General features: G+C 39.0%; 1 protein-coding gene and 1 long non-coding RNA gene across 6 annotated transcripts in view; one reads left to right on the forward strand and one right to left on the reverse strand.

Moving 5' to 3' along the window:
• Positions 1 to 13,889, reverse strand: part of LOC139079602 (uncharacterized) — a 37,753-nt gene extending 23,864 nt beyond the window's left edge. Inside the window, exons 1-2 of the long non-coding RNA XR_011533346.1 lie at positions 13,828 to 13,889; positions 3,973 to 4,034 (exon numbers count right to left, since the gene is read on the reverse strand). This is a non-coding gene — a long non-coding RNA (uncharacterized lncRNA). The remainder of the gene's footprint in view (positions 1 to 3,972; positions 4,035 to 13,827) is intronic.
• PLPPR1 (phospholipid phosphatase related 1) overlaps positions 1 to 16,044 on the forward strand; it is a 264,088-nt gene that overhangs the window by 195,189 nt on the left and 52,855 nt on the right. The window lies entirely within an intron of this gene.

A 16,044-nucleotide genomic window follows, 5' to 3' on the forward strand; every position in this document is an offset into this window, starting at 1 on the left:
CTCAGGACCACCCATCAATATCACATTATAATTCTATCTCATTGCATCAAATTTAACCGTCGCATTTTTGTTAACTACCATTTACTTTGGATTTTAAACATCTGAACACACTATAAAAGAGATCCACTGTCTTCTGTTGGTCTTGTTAGCTCTCTTTCCTTTCATCTTTTGTACATCCAGTTACCAAATTTGGCCTCATCATAAAGATCCCCATATAAAGAGTTTCTCTCAGCATTTCCTCCTCTTCTTTCTCATCAGAACTTCATTTTTGAGAATTTTAACCATCCAGACTGATTTCTCATGTAGATTCTCATGCCTTAGACTCAAGTCTGCTTAATCTTGGGATCTTTAAATTTTGCTTTTACGAGTCCTGGAGTTCATGTCTGACCAAACTCAACCTTCTCTTTCTTAGCTATACTGAACTCCTAAACTACAAGGCAGATTTTTCCTACGACGTCCACTTCACTAACCTGTAACTGCCCCACTAGCTGCGTGATCTGAGGCAATTTATTTCTGATTTAATTATTTTTAAGATGATTTTAACATATCAATCTGATAGGTTATCTATAAATAGTTCAATGCCTTATTTCATAAGAATACTAAAATTAGCTGCAAATTTGATAAATATTGAATCTGAATCGTGGGACAAAATGGAAGCTATGTGATATACTAGGTGCAGAAAATTATGTTTCTCAACTACCAATGTGGCTTGAATTAATCACCATTAAAGGGGTTATAACTAATGAAGTAATTGTTTTAGATATATGAATGACTAGGGTAGTAGATTATTTATACATATCAAATCTCTATAATTTGGAGATAATCTCTTTTCTCTGTTGACACAATAAAACATACCTTTGATGTAGTGAAAATGATACTAAAGAAAATATTAAAACCAAGAAGTTGTATTCATCAAAAGATGCCATAAAGAAAGTAAAAAGATAAATCAATCCCTGGGAAAATTTATTTGCCACTTATGTATCTGATAAAAGATTAGTGCCCAGTGGCCCCATGGCCGAGTGATTAAGTTCGCGCACTCTGCTTCGGTGGCCCAGCATTTCGCTGGTTCGGATCCTCCGTGCAGACATGGCACCGCTCATTAGGCCATGTTGAGGCGGCATCCCACATGCCACAACTAGAAGGACCCACAACTAAAACATATATACAACGATGTACTGGGGGGCTTTGGGGAGAAAAAACAACAACAACAAAAAAGATTGGCAACAGTTGTTAGCTCAGGTACAAATCTTTAAAAAAAAAAGATTAGTGCCCAGAATTTACTAATATCTACTTCAAGTCAATTAAAAGAAAAGACAATACAAAAAAGTAGAAAAGTGCAAAAAAAACCAAATAGGCATTTCATAGAATAGTAAACAAAATGGGTGAATCAATCTATGAAAATATGCTCAACCTTATTAGTTATTAGGGAAGTACAAGTTCGACTGCAGTATACCTACTTACTGGTAGTGTATTTACTAGACTGAAGGCTGACTGCACCAGGCATTGCTGATATTGTGAAGAATGAGATTCTCAAACCGTGCTGATGAGCAAGGAAAATGGAAACCACTTTGAAAAGCAATTTGGTGTTATCTTATAAAGTTGAACACGTATATTACACTGTAATTCAGAAACATCATACTAAGCCCTTACCCTAGAGAAACTTTGTAAACTTTATACATGCGCTAGTAGACATGATCAAGATTGTTCATAACATTTTTCCTAATAACAACAAGAAAACCCAAAACAACACTCAACTTAAGTAGTGAAAATGAATGAACTTCACTTACATACAAAAATGTGGGTGAATATTAGGATATGATGTTGAGTGAGAAACACAACTGTGGCAGGATAAAATTTTTATTAAATATTTATTTATGGGAAACATACAAATGTGCAAGGAATTGAAAAATATAAAATTCAGAAAAATGGTGACGTTTTGGGGGATGTGTTTGCCTGGGGATGTACAAGATTATAGTATGTGGAGATTAGAGCTACATACATAGGAAGCCTCTAAGGCATTGATGATGTCCTGCTTCTAAAATTGGGTGATGTGGCCAGGTATTTATTTTATTATTATGTGTCTAACCTACATACACACTACATACACTATATATATATATATATATATATATTCTTTTAACATATCAAATATTAAACAATAAAAAAATAAAAACCCACTGGCCTTGAGAGAGCATTGTATTCGTATCCAGGATCTTTGGCTAACTTGTTCTGGAACCTTAAACAAGTCACTTAGCTTGTCTGGGCCTCACTTCCCTCATCTGTAAAAAGAGAGTCTGTATAATCTTTCCAGTGCCTTCAGGTCCTAAGAGTCCGTAATCCCATAATCCGGAGAAATAACAGAGCATGTAAACCAAGGAATTTCCCCAATTAGCTTTCAATTTACAGATGTTGTTTCCAGAGACTCAAAATATGAGGAAAGGGGCAAGGAATATTAATCTGCCAAGTTATTCTAAATAAATGGAACATTCAATAAAGGAAAACTAAATAAGATTGCATTAGATTATTTGAAACTATACTATCTTTCCTCTGGGTCACATAGCTACTTGACCACAAGTCTCCTATTCGCCCCCCTGTATCCCTTTCAAAGTTTTTCAGACAACATAAGAATAAGAAAAAGTTTGCATAAACACTGAAATCTAGGGAAAAATGACATTCAAATGACGAAAATGTCAATAACTGTCCACAGATACGGTACACATTGACTCTGAAGAAGAGAGAAGACACTGAGGCCAACTTCAAAAACCTCTTGCCCACCCAGAGAAAGCAGCAGCATCCTGGGAAGTAAAAGAGAAATCCTTGCAAAAATCCCACTGATGTTCCCTGATTAGGACAGGGGCAGACGGGGATGTGTGGGATCAAATTCCTCCTCGGCCCTCTTTTCGCCAACACAAATCAACATAATAGCAAATGACGGCAGCACATTTATAGTGCTTACTTATATGCCAGAGACTGTTCTAAGTTCTTCATATGTAATTAGTTCATTTAGTCTTCACATCAGCTATCGGTTGATAGATACTATTGTCTCCGTTTCATAGGTAAAGAAACTGAGATATAAAGAGTTAAGTGACTCCCCCAGGTCAATGAGTAACAGAGGCAGGACTTGAACCTGAACTCCGGCTTCTGGAGTCCAGTCCCTTAATCACTGAACAGACTACCCCTCAACAGCAAAAGAAAGTAGCTGTGTCTGGTGTCTATGGCCACAATAGTGATGCACTCCAAAGCATCATTGTAACAGTGATATGTAACAGTGAGCATTTCTTTAGCTTAGGAGTTTGTGGGTTGGCTGTTTAGACCTTCCTGGGCAGTTCTCCTGGTCTTGACTAGGCTCATTCATAGATCTCAGAGATGACTAGCTAATGCCTGGGGCTCACACATCGTGGGTTAGTTGGCTGTCACCTAGAGTGACTTGGCTCTCTTCCATGTATCTTATACATCTCTCTGGCAGGCTAACCCAGGCACGTTCTCCTGGCAAAGGTAGAGGTGCAAGAGCAAGCAGGAACACACACGTGCTTTTGACACCTCTGCTTGTAGCCACATCTGCACACGTCTCATTGGCCAAAGTAAGTCACCGCTCTTCAGTGAGAGGAACTACAAGATGGAGAGCATGGGCGCAGGGAGGGGAGAAGACTTAGGGCCTTGAGTGCCATTAATTACCACAGTAGCTGTGCTGAAAGGGGCCCAGTGAAGCTTTTGCTGCAGCAACAAGAACTCTCCAAGACGCTTCAGGACTCTTCCCTGAAGCCATGGTGGCAGCTCCCAGAAGGGAGGAGAGCCCAACATTATGTCATTTAGAGCCAAATGCTTCAGATAACTGGATTCATAAATCTGGCCTCCAGAGGAGATTCTCCAATGAGAGAGAGAGAAAAAAAAGAAGCAGCAACACCAGGGCAACTCTAGCTCCCTCTCACTCCTCCCCTCTCAGACTTCCAGGTGACCTGCCTGGGTACTTACATCCACCTGTCCTTCATCTGTAACATCTGAGAAGAGGACTTTTACAGCCATCAGAAGGAAACCTAAAGAGATATTATTGAGGAAATGAGTTTTCAGTTTCTTAGGGGGTTTAGATTTACTATATGGCAATTTACAGAGCATTCCCTGTTATTAATGGTTGTCTTGAGGCCCTTGAGAGAACGTGGGCTGTAGGAGCAGTGGTTTGTGTGTCAACACCCATCTGGCTGGTGTCTGGTTCTTGCACTTCATCTCTGGCTTTCATCCATTTACTGAAAAGGCACTCATGGAGCACCTATCACATACGAAGCTCTGGGAACACAGTAGCTGTGCTGTGTTCATAATCCCTGGGGACTTCTTAGTCTAGTGCGCTGATTTCTCACAGGCTCCCAGGTGGGAGAATGTGTCCTCCAGACCCAGGGCACTCACTGGGATAGCTTTAGGAATTAAAGTGGCATGATTATTGCTAGTCTACCTCCCACACCTCTCAGTTTTTGAACATGCTGAGTGACTATAATCTCCACTTCAATATATTGAGCTAGAAATATTTTTCCTCATTCCCAGGGAATAGAGTTCCTATCCTCCTTCATAGAAAACAAAGTAACTTGTGCCTAGGAAGGGGTTAAGCTAAGCCTGGGTTAGTTCATACAGCAATACTCACAGTTTTCAGAATCTGCTTATGGAAACTGTAAGAAGATGATGATGCCAGGTGTAAGGTGTCAGTTGATGGGGCTTGGACCAGCACCCTGACTACACACTCTGGTTATCACAGTTCTGACATCAAAGATGTCACGAAATGTGAAGACACCATTGAAATGATCTTTCACATACTGGATTCCCTACCTTCTGGTATCCATTGCAAGAGGTCAAAAGACAGAGGCAGCAGTCCAGAATGAAAAGGTACCCTGTGTTGAACAATTATTAACTACTTAAGAATATAACTAACTTCCTGAACATTTTCAGCTCAACATGCCCGGCTTAAAATCAAATACTCTAAATTTGTCTTCTAAAGTAATTTCACATTTCATTGAATAAATTTCCATTGACAAGGCATGCTCAGTCATAAGGACCCTAGTATAATGGCAGAGTATTTAGAGTGCTAAATGATATAGATTATGTATTGTGCCGTGTTCAGAAGGTTTTAAAATGGAACAATCATTTTCAAAAGGAACAAAAATCAATCCTAGAGGATAAAAATGAGAAAAGGAGGCTTCAATGACTTTCAGAACCTTCAGTCAAGCATGGATTTCCAGAGACTGACAGTTTTTCTTAAGAATTGGGAGATTATGGGCTCTAAGAGCCTTTCCCCTATCATGCATATTAGAATAATTGTTCCTCTAATTCAGATCTCTAAGTAGCTTAATGCCTGTTCTTATCTTAGTTCAATTTAGAGAGAACATGAGAACAAAAATGCTGTATCCGTTCAGTGTCTGCTTCTCTAAATGAAACTGTTCAAATGCTCCAAGCTCTGAGCTTATGTGGTTAACATAGCTGGACGTTCCTTCCAAAGATAACATGGAAAAAGCCTCTCCCAGCTGAAGACTCAAATTACAAAGTGGTCTTATGATTGTTAGGGGATATAATAACCTCTGCCTAATGAGATATGTTTGGGGATAACTTAACCTAATATTAGAGGGGGGAAAAAATCTTTGTTCTGTTCAACGCTCTGAGTTTAGAAGAATCACCGTGATTACACCAATTTCCATGCCAAACTCTGTGATATGGCACACTATCAGCTGACAGAATTGGGACCTTGCTGCTGCCTTCCTCCAAAATTAAAATAAACCATTGATGAGCAAATGTCTAGCAATACCCAATGCTAGATTGCCTCTTATGTGCCTCTCCTCTGGAGAGGATACTTTTGAACAAGAGTTTTCTTGTCTCAGGAACGTGCAATACTTTGAAGGAGCACAGGAGTCCTTCAAGCAGGTACTGAAAATGTGGTATTCTACCCCATTTCAGGACCCATTCATGTATCTGAAAAGGTGATACTCCTTGTGTAATCAGGGGTGCCCTAATTGTAATCAGTTGGTAATGACTGTCTGGAACACCATATGGAAAATGATTTGAAGACCTAACTTGGTTCAACAGGAAGGAGTCCCAAGAATTACTGGTGCCGTCTGTCCTAATTATGGATGGAGGAGCATGGCATATTTGGCATGTTTTTGTCATTGCCAGTTCTGTTGACTTCAAACTACGATTTTTTTCTTGCATTTTCTCATTTCTTTAGAAACATAGAGGAAAAGGAACCCTGGTTGAGTGTGAGGGATGGGTTTAGGTCCTCCACACTTTGAACAATGAAGATATTGATCCTATTTTTGTGTCATTCTCTAATAGTTTATTAGGTGCTTGTTATAAAATGGTACAGGCATTTCTGAGCCACAAATATCCAACATAGGAGTGCTTGGAGAAGTGGACAACTGGTCCTTTCTGCTCTGGAGACAGAGGAGATGTACCTCCTGGAATCCCAAAGAGCAAGAAAAGGTTTTTTAGACTGCCAGTTCTCTTATTGCCTGCTAGACAAGAGGCACAGCCACATCTGAGGACTTTGTTTCCTGGAGATGACTGCTTTCCTTTCTCTCCATCCTTCTCCAAGCCTAGTATAATAGCAGACATTCCACACATATTTGTTGTGAAAAGGGTTGGATCCATGTTCCCTAGAGGTGCCTAATGCTAAACTGCCACAACTTAGGAAGCATATTTCACCATAAAAGCATTTTTTTAAAAGATTTTTTATTTTTTTCCTTTTTCTCCCCAAACCCCCCCGGTACACAGTTGTATATTCTTCATTGTGCGTCCTTTTAGTTGTGGCATGTGGGATGCTGCCTCAGCGTGGTTTGATGAGCAGCACCATGTCCGCACCCAGTATTCGAACCAACGAAACACTGGGCCGCCTGCAGCAGAGTGCGTGAACTTAACCACTCGGCCACGGGGCCAGCCCCCCATAAAAGCATTTTTTAAGTGGTCACATTCCTACGTTAGCACCCAAAGCCTTATTATTTTTTTAATTCACAACACAACACAGAAGAGCTCTCTCTGTCTCCTCCTCCCTTCTCAATACAGCCCTCTAATCTGCCTCAGAGAACATTGGGGTTAATTCTGTCATATCCTTTGTCCCTGTCTATATTAACCACAATTAGAAAACAAGGACTTCAGGTCATCTCTGGGGTCCACAGCTCCATGCATCTCTAATTGATCTCATCTCCCACCCTCCTCAACGCCTAACTTGCTGCCCTATAAACTCCAAAACTCACAAGTCTGCTATCAGTAAAGTCCTTATCTTCTTAACCTTGTCTGAGCAGTTCCTTCCCCTCCTTACTGTGCACTTGGCTTTCTTAATTATATTGCTTCCCTACAGCCCTCTCAAGTGACTGTGTTTTATTTCCTACACACCTTGTGCTACTAGACTTGGAGACAGGGTAGGTGTTGTTTTTGTTCCTTGTTGCCTCTTCTAGACTATTGTCCTACTCTCGTTAGAAATCACTCAGCTCGGAAACTCATGCCATGAGTCAATACCACTCACTCTGCCTCCTTGGTGCCGTAATACCAAGTCCTGGACCCACCTCCCCCATTCTTTGGAGATTGTAGTTCTTGGCTCACTGTTACTTTCTCCCCAATGCTATTCTTGCAACCACCTTCTTCAGTCTCCTTTGCTCATCCGTCTCATCTCCTGGACTCCTCTTTTCTCTATGCTCACTCACTAGGCAATCACATACTCTGATGACTCCCAAAATGTCTCTCAACTCACGTGTCTGACTGCCTCATTGACATTTCACTTGGATGTTTAATAGACATCTCAAAATGTAAGTGTTCAAAATTAAGCTTCTTATTTTCCCCAGCCCCTAAATCTCCTTTTATAGCCTCCCCCATGTGGACAGAGACTTCATCTTATGCACTGCTATTTCCCTAATGCCTGGCACATAGCAGTTTATCAATAAAAGTTTAACAAATCAATTGCTTTATCTTCACAATAGTAGTTGAAAATTAAAATTACACAATATTTACTTCTACTCTATTGTGAGCAAGCGAGCTAAATAGGATTTTGTGAGCTTGCTCTTGAAATGCAATAGCACAGCAGGGTTAGTGGGATTCTGAGTACTTGCTAACTGACCTTTAAACAAGCCTTGGTACCAGCTCTGATTTCTCTGTCAAGGTCCTCTGCTCCAATTCAATACAGATTACTGCAAGGTCTCTTCAGTGACAGATTCGATGGTATTGCTTCCCTGCTCAAAACCCTTCAGTTTCCTTTTGAGTGTGTACTAAAGTGTGTACTAAAGTGTTCCTCTGCCTGCCATGCAAAGCTTTCCTCTTTTAAGTTTGTACCTACTTCTATTCTTTGACCTGAGATAGGGCCCTTGATACACCCAAAATGCTAACCCTGAAGGTGCCTCTGCTCCCTGAACACACCTGTGTCAATCCGAACTCCTTGGCTGGAAATGACAAAAATGAGACTTGCTTGGCAAAGAAGGGAGCATATTGGCTCCTGTAACTGTAAGTTTTCTATGTAGTAAGATAGAAAGAGGGTCAAAACACATTAAGAGAAATGCAAGCTATGGAGCAGCATGTATAGTGTGATTCTACTTTATATATATATATATATATATATATATATATATTTATTTTTTTTTAAGATTGGCACCTGAGCTAACATCTGTTGCCAATTTTCTTTGTCTTCTTCTTCTCCCCAAAGCCTCCAGTACATAGTTGTATATTCTAGTTGTAGGTCTTTCTGGTTGTGCTATGTGGGACACTGCCTCAGCATGGTCCACGCCCAGGATCTGAACCGGTAAAACCCTGGGCTGTCAAAGGGGAGCATGTGGACTTAACCACTCGGCCATAGGGCTGGCCCCTGTATATTTTAAAATTTATCTATGATTGTGTATGTTTATATGCCTGAGGAGAAAAAGTCTAGAAGAATAAATACACACCACATGTTAATAATGATTAATCTCTAGTGAGTAAAATTCTGATGATATATTTTTCAATGTATACTCTTATGTATTAGAACGTCTTATAATTTTTAAAAAGGTTCAAATTTATGCATGGTTCGTGGTACCACCCTGCTAATGCAAAGCCATCATGCACCATCCAGTATGTAGCCACTAGCCATGTGTGGCTATTTAAATTTAAATAAATTAAGTTGAAATAAAATTTAAAATGTCATCCTTCAGTTGCTGTAGCCACATTACAAGGGCACGATAGCCACACATCGATAGTGGCTACCATGTTGAGAGTACAGATTTAGAACATTTCCATCAATGCAAAACGTTCCCACAATGGGAAACACCTGGTAAGCAACATGTCCCTAGATGCTCACCTGATTGCTTTCACTAGGATAATTGGCTTCATTTAGATGCAGCCAGAGTGAAGCAGGTGCAGGCCTGAGCGCCTGTGAACTGACAGCCACGGGGAGTTTGAGTGAGGTTCGGGTCTATGTTCATTTATGCTGCGTCTTCTGATGTGTCTGGGGAAGATGCTATCTTTAACTTATTCAGTAATTTTAAGGGAAATAAGGAAAATCCCTACCCAGTAATTTTTAAAGGAAAATGAGAACATCTAAATCTCTTGCCATGTTGAGATTTACCTGTTTTAATTAGAAAGAAAAACAAACTGGTTTATTTAAAAGAATGTTTGTCCTTTTCTTCTCATTTGCCTAATTCCTGAGTAACTTAGCAATGCATATGGAGAAAGAAGAATCCTGTTCCTTTCTGGAGGGAAATTAAAATGGTATCTTAAGTACTTCTGTTTAAAATGATTTGAAAGTAAGCATAAGAAGCTTGTCTCCTTAGTTTCCTCTATCAGTTGGAATTTTTAATATTTGTTCTACATGGCATGGAGAAAATTCAGTGATAGCTTTATGCTTTCATTCTAATTTGGAGTCATAAAATAATTTTCCAATGCCTTTGTTCCCCAAATAGATCTGTAACTTAAAAGCTCATGATCAGAAAAGGATTCTTCTAAATAACGAACAGGAAATCTCAATAATTTTTTATTTAAGAGATATCAGTGTGATTTTAATATTTAAATAGCAACCTATTATATCTCTAATATCCTTTTAAAACCATGAAACAGTAGGTCCATGAAAATATCCCTTATTTTTTAGAGCAAAACAACTATAACTTTCTTTTTTGACCACAGATCTCTCTGTCTCTTTCCAAAGCACATATTTACATCTTGATACCATAGATCACTACTTGGAATATGCTGGTTTATATTTAAAAACTTTAGTTTTAACCAATATATTAATATGACATCCCAAACAGTTTCAGGTCATATGTTCCTAGAACAGATGGCAGAGTTGCTGTGAATGAGTAAAACAAACTATAGAATCTCATCAATTCATTCAACTGATGTCTTTTAAATACCCATTATGTACCTGTGCTAAGCTGGGGCACCAAGTTTGAAGGATCCTTTCCCTTAGGGCCTCACAGCTTGGTAGAGGGAGATACAGGAAAACCAGCGATGGCCATGCAATACCGTAAGGTCTGGGATCAGGTTAGGTTTGCACAGGGAGCGATCACATCACGCTGTGAAGGTGGTCACAGAGGACTTCTGAAGCAATTTCAGGAGCTTTAGGGTTTAGTGTCCATTCACTTCTGCATTCTTCTTTATAGCTTCTATACCTAGTGTCTATACCAAAGTATCCCTAATGATAAAAATATGCATTACATGCCTCCACCTCCAAATAAAGAAAAGTACAGGATCAAGTTTACCATGAAGCCCCATAGAACTTAATTCTACTATAGAAGGATCCATAATGACTGGGCAAATTTCTTTTGTTGGGCTGAAATCCTATTGTATCATGTTTTCCGTATATTAAGTGGATTAGATTGTTGAAGTGTTTAAGTAAGTTACGGTTACTTAGAACATCCTACCTTAGGATTTTAATGTGGATGTTATTATAGCATGGATAGGCCAAAGGAAGTAAGAACAAAGTTCTCTTTCTTCTTCAGACTAGGCACAAGACTCAAAATGATTTCTTAGGACACATTAGAAAGTCATTCTTTAGGCAGAAAGTCAAACCCGCCTCCCCAAATCTAAGTCAGTGCTCAGTCAGAAAGCAAAGGCTGCAGTGACTCTGATTCCAATCCTGGGCTCGTGCGTTCACTTGCGGTATCAGGTTTTGCTCACACAGAGGCTGTGCCTGCTGATTAAGTCCATATCTCTTTTCCTGAAAACCTCTTTCGATTATTAATGAAGGAAATTTTAAAGATGGCAAGAAAATTACATTTCCTTTTGAAATTACAGTGTAAGTGAAGTTTCTTCAACTGGCTCTTTAAAAATTGAGAAGGCCTCGTCTTCATAGATTAATGAGCTTTTCCTCTTCTATTCCCACGCGAACCCTCTTGGACCTACTTATTCACTTAATAAGTCTGCTGCATATGTCTCAACTGTCAGAAATGACACACGTCTTCATTCCTCTGAGTAAGGGTAACTATTCTGGATGCTTGGGCAATCATGTTCCCAAAGATTTTCTTCAGTGTTTTTGACTGGAGTGAGTGACACATCAAAGGTTGTGTTCTCACATCTACATCCTCCTCCCCTTCCTTCACAAGAGGAAAGTGATGGCTTTGGTGTTAGTGTCTAAAGACTGGCATTCAGATAGCCCGCTTGTTATTCTTATAGCTTACCCAATGATGTTCATTCCCATCAAGAAGTCAGGCGCTGGGACAGTCAAACCCAAGCGTCCTTGTGGGGTTACAGCAGAGGTCCCCTTCCAGGGACTTAAAGGACCAACTCCTTTAAGGACAGGGTAGGTTGTTTGGCCATGGCTCTTTGGATTCATATAACAGAAAACCAATTGCACTATGTGAAGCCAAAGAGGAATTTTTTAATGAGAATAAAAGTGAATCCTATGAATCTCAAGAAGCATAGACTGGCCTCAGCATAAATTAAATGAGACGCTGGAAAACCATCAGGACCAAACTTATTCTTTTTCTCCAGGCCTTTTGGTCTCTTGACTTTGCACATCTACTTCATTCTTCTATGTATCTGTCCATTAGCTTTCATGGCTTTTCCAGGTTCAGATGGCCACACAAGGCAGCTCTGTAGCTCCTGGATTTTTGTGTCCTGAGTTCAAGTGGTCAACAAAGACACTCAAAGATCTGTGAATCTCACATCAAAGTCTTGAGAGAGAAGCTCATAGGCCTAGCTTGGGCCAGGTATCTACCCTTAGTCAAGTCAGCTCCAGCCAGGGAACCAGTCTTGCAGTAGAAGCAGGAGTGTGGGTTTAAGTGTATAATTCTCAGAGAAGGGCAACCAGAGTCTGGATGAACATCTCAAATGATATCAACTCCTAGGGTCAGTAAACTATTTTCTATCTTTCAAAAAGCTTGAGTGGAAGTAAAATGTACACTTATCCATGTTAAGCCTATAAGGAATAACCAAAATATCTGGTTTCTTTGATTTGGGGTAAAAATCACAAACTGGTTTGCTTCCTCTGTTCATCTCATGCCAGTCAGAATCTCTGCAATTATATTTAACTTAATGATAATTATTTAATTAAAATTAGAAATCAAATTATTCTGAAATAAATATGATTTATTGAGTAAACAATATCTTTCGAGTTTGGGGACCATCAGAAGAAAACAATAGTAGAGAACTTTGGTGTTGAGAAGCTCAAGAACTTCACCCTTAACAGAAGAAAGCCAGCTCCAGGTTCTGCTGCACATGCAGGAGTTTCAGTGAAAGCATGAAAGCTGCAATTCTGCTGCCCTGTGGGGCTGTCCTGTTCAAGAGATCACTGGAGAGCTTCTCCTCTTATTTTAGTTTTGCATGTTGTGTAAAAAATTGCTACAAACATAGCCATTCAAAACCATCCAAACTTATTACCTCACAGTTTCTGTGGGTCAGGATCTGTGTGTGAGTTAGCTGGATCCTCTGCTCAGTGTTCTATTGGGTGGAAGTCAAGATGTCAGCTGGGACTATGATGGGCTGAGGCTCAGGGTCTTCTTCCAAGCTCGCTAGTTGTCGGCAGAATTTAGTTCCTTGCAGCTGTAGAACTGAGACCCTCAGCTCCTAGAGTCAGCCCGCCATTCCTGTGGTCCTCTCCACAATATGGCAGTTGGCTTCTTCAAGGCCAACAGAGTATCTCTATTGCTTTGAATCTCTTGACTGTGTTTAAAGGTCTCAACTGATCAGGTCAGGCCTGCCCAGGATAATTTCCTTTGTTATTAACTCAAAGTTCACTGATTCAGGACCTTAATTACATCATCACGATCCCTATGTATTTGCCATATAATGTAACATAGTCAAGGAAGTGACCTCCCATTATACATATTCATAGGTCTTGCCCACACCCAAAGAGCAGAAGCATACCATGCATGAACACTAGGGTCAGAAATCTTGAGGACCAGCTCAGAATTCAGCCCACTACTATCCAATGAAAAGAAGGAAGAGTGAGGATTGCTCTTGGTTCAGCCTCTCCTAGGCTTAAAGTCACCATCCCTTGGCATGAGGGAGAATTAGACTGTGGACCTAAATATATTCATAAATTAAAGGAAATCCCAGTAATATAAGCATTTATTCCTCCTATGTGTATTTTTGTCTGTTTATCTCTTATATTGGACTGATTTATTTTTATTAATTTACTCACTTATTAGACATGTTTGTAGAATATTTGTATATTTGTAGAGGATCAGAGAAGCTAAAGCCATTTGTCTAGAATTACAAAGCCAGTCAGTGACAGAAGAAAAAACAAAAGTTAGGCCTGCCTTTCCAAATTATGGGGTTCCCCCCCTTTTTTGATCCTCCTCTGTGTCATCTGAGTATGGTGACTGAATGTGGAGCATCCTGACCAAGGACCCATTTAGCTGCCCTTATAAATGGTTTCCAGTGCCACCTCTTTTTGGCACTCACCTGAGAAGAGATTGGCGCAGTTTCTGTCTCCTTTCTCCAGTTCTCAGTGTCATCTTGAAGAGCTGAGCAACGAGATTGTTCAGTCATTCAACTAATATTTATTGAGTGCCTACTACATGCAGATATTGGGGGTATTCAGTTGTTAACAAATTTGAATAACAAATAACAAAACTGTTAACAAAACAGATATGATCTTTGGACTCAGAGGGCTTTCTGGGGGGAGAGATATACTTTAAAAGCAAGCCCAAAGAAATAATGAGAATGACTCTTATTGACTGACCACATGACCAGTCACATAACTTGAAATGCATTTTCTTGCCACAGTGTGAGATGAGTTACTCTCATTTAAAGAAAATTTTCAGTTTTCACAAAAGGATGTCATTCTTAACCACAGCTTAATTGCCTGTTAATTAAAAGATGCAGGTCTGAGGGGGAAATGGAGAGTTACTAATCAACAGGCATAAAGTTTCAGTTAAGCAAGATGAATAAGTCCCAACAATTTGCTGTACGTTATACCTATAGTCAATAATAATGTATGGTACACTTAAGTATTTTTAAGACAGTAGATCTCACCTTAAATGTTCTTACCACAATAAAGCAATTTTTTTGTTTTTCAGAAAATGCAAAAATATAATGGGCAATTAAGGATTGAATATCCTCACAAAGGAGAACTAATTAATTGCTTAATATTTTATTTTTATTCCTTCATATCTTGAGAATTAATATTGTTTGAAAATAGCAAAACTAAGATTAGTTACATGACTCTTGAAAATTCATATTTGTGGAAATAAGATGCTTATCAATAAGCATCATTTTGTAGATGGAAAAACTAGCTGATTATTCAGTCGTGCCTAATGTGATGACTTTATACTCACTATATACTTTAGCACATGTGGTATTGTTTGCTTATTCCGAAAAAAATTTTATTTTACTCAAGTCTTAATAAAATAACAGCTAACAGTTATTGAACAACTAAGTGGTTTCAATAAACTAAATCATATAGTTCTCATACCACTCTCATGAGAACGCAATTCTTATGTGAAGAATGAGTTACCCATTTCACAGGTGAGGAAACTAAGGCATAGACAGATTATGCAAGTGGGTCAAAGTCACACAGTAGTAATTAGTGGATTTGGGATTTGAACCTATGTATCTTAGTCACTTTAGTATAAGGAACTTGCACACTATGAGACAAGTATCTAATAAAATCATATTTTATTGAAGGATTTTTTTTTTTACTATAACACGTAGTAAGAAACACATTTCACGTTGTATTATATACACTCCCTCTGCCTATCTGTTATATACTGAAAAAAGTTTCACGTAAAAACACTTGCTCTTACTATGTTTGGAATTCTCTGGATAACTAGGAAAAATTCTAGTTGAACCTCAAAATTGTGTATCTTTGTTTCACAATCCGCTAGTGGTTTGAGACCTACAGTTTGGAAAACCACCATGATAAGGGGCGTATTAAGACACAGTAACACTAAGTGAGGCTAATAATAACTAGAGATACCATTTATTAAGCATCTACCATGGGCCAAAATACTGTCATCAATATTTATGTATAATATCCTCAATTCTTATTACACCCCTGACAGGTAACTCAATATTTTTTCACAGAAGAAGCTGGGATGTGGAGAGGTTAAGAGATTTGTCCTATGAAGATAAATCCTAACCAAAGGTTCATTCCACTAATCTACTCTAATAACATTTAAGTATTATTAAACAATTAAGTCACTAAAAGAAAAGACACGGGTCTGTATTTCATTACAGAGTACTTAATAGAAGATAATATCAAATCCACTGCTACTCAATAGTTTTTAAAACCTAAGCTGAGACAAACTATATGTAGCAAGGAGAGCTTGAAAAAAATATGACCTATCCATTCTTTCAGAAAATTCTTACTGTTATGAGTCAGATACTTTTCTAAATACTTGACACACAATCCTCATTTAATCCTCGTGGTAACCTCAAGATGTAGGTGCTTCGGTGTTAGTAGCCCTATTTTACAAATGAAGAAACAGGCACAGTATTGAAGTCACATACCTAGTAAGCAGCAGAGTGGGTTTCCAACGCAGGCAGTCTGGCCTACATTCTTAACCTTTCATTGTGCTGTCTCTCTCAAGTTCAACCTAGACTGAATCCAGGTACCTACCTCTTCCATTCTATTCCACAATATTGTTTTGTGCATTTCACTCTGATGTGATGTCATCA

Source organism: Equus przewalskii, chromosome 26, assembly GCF_037783145.1.
Source record: "Equus przewalskii isolate Varuska chromosome 26, EquPr2, whole genome shotgun sequence".
NCBI classification, from domain to species: domain Eukaryota; kingdom Metazoa; phylum Chordata; class Mammalia; order Perissodactyla; family Equidae; genus Equus; species Equus przewalskii.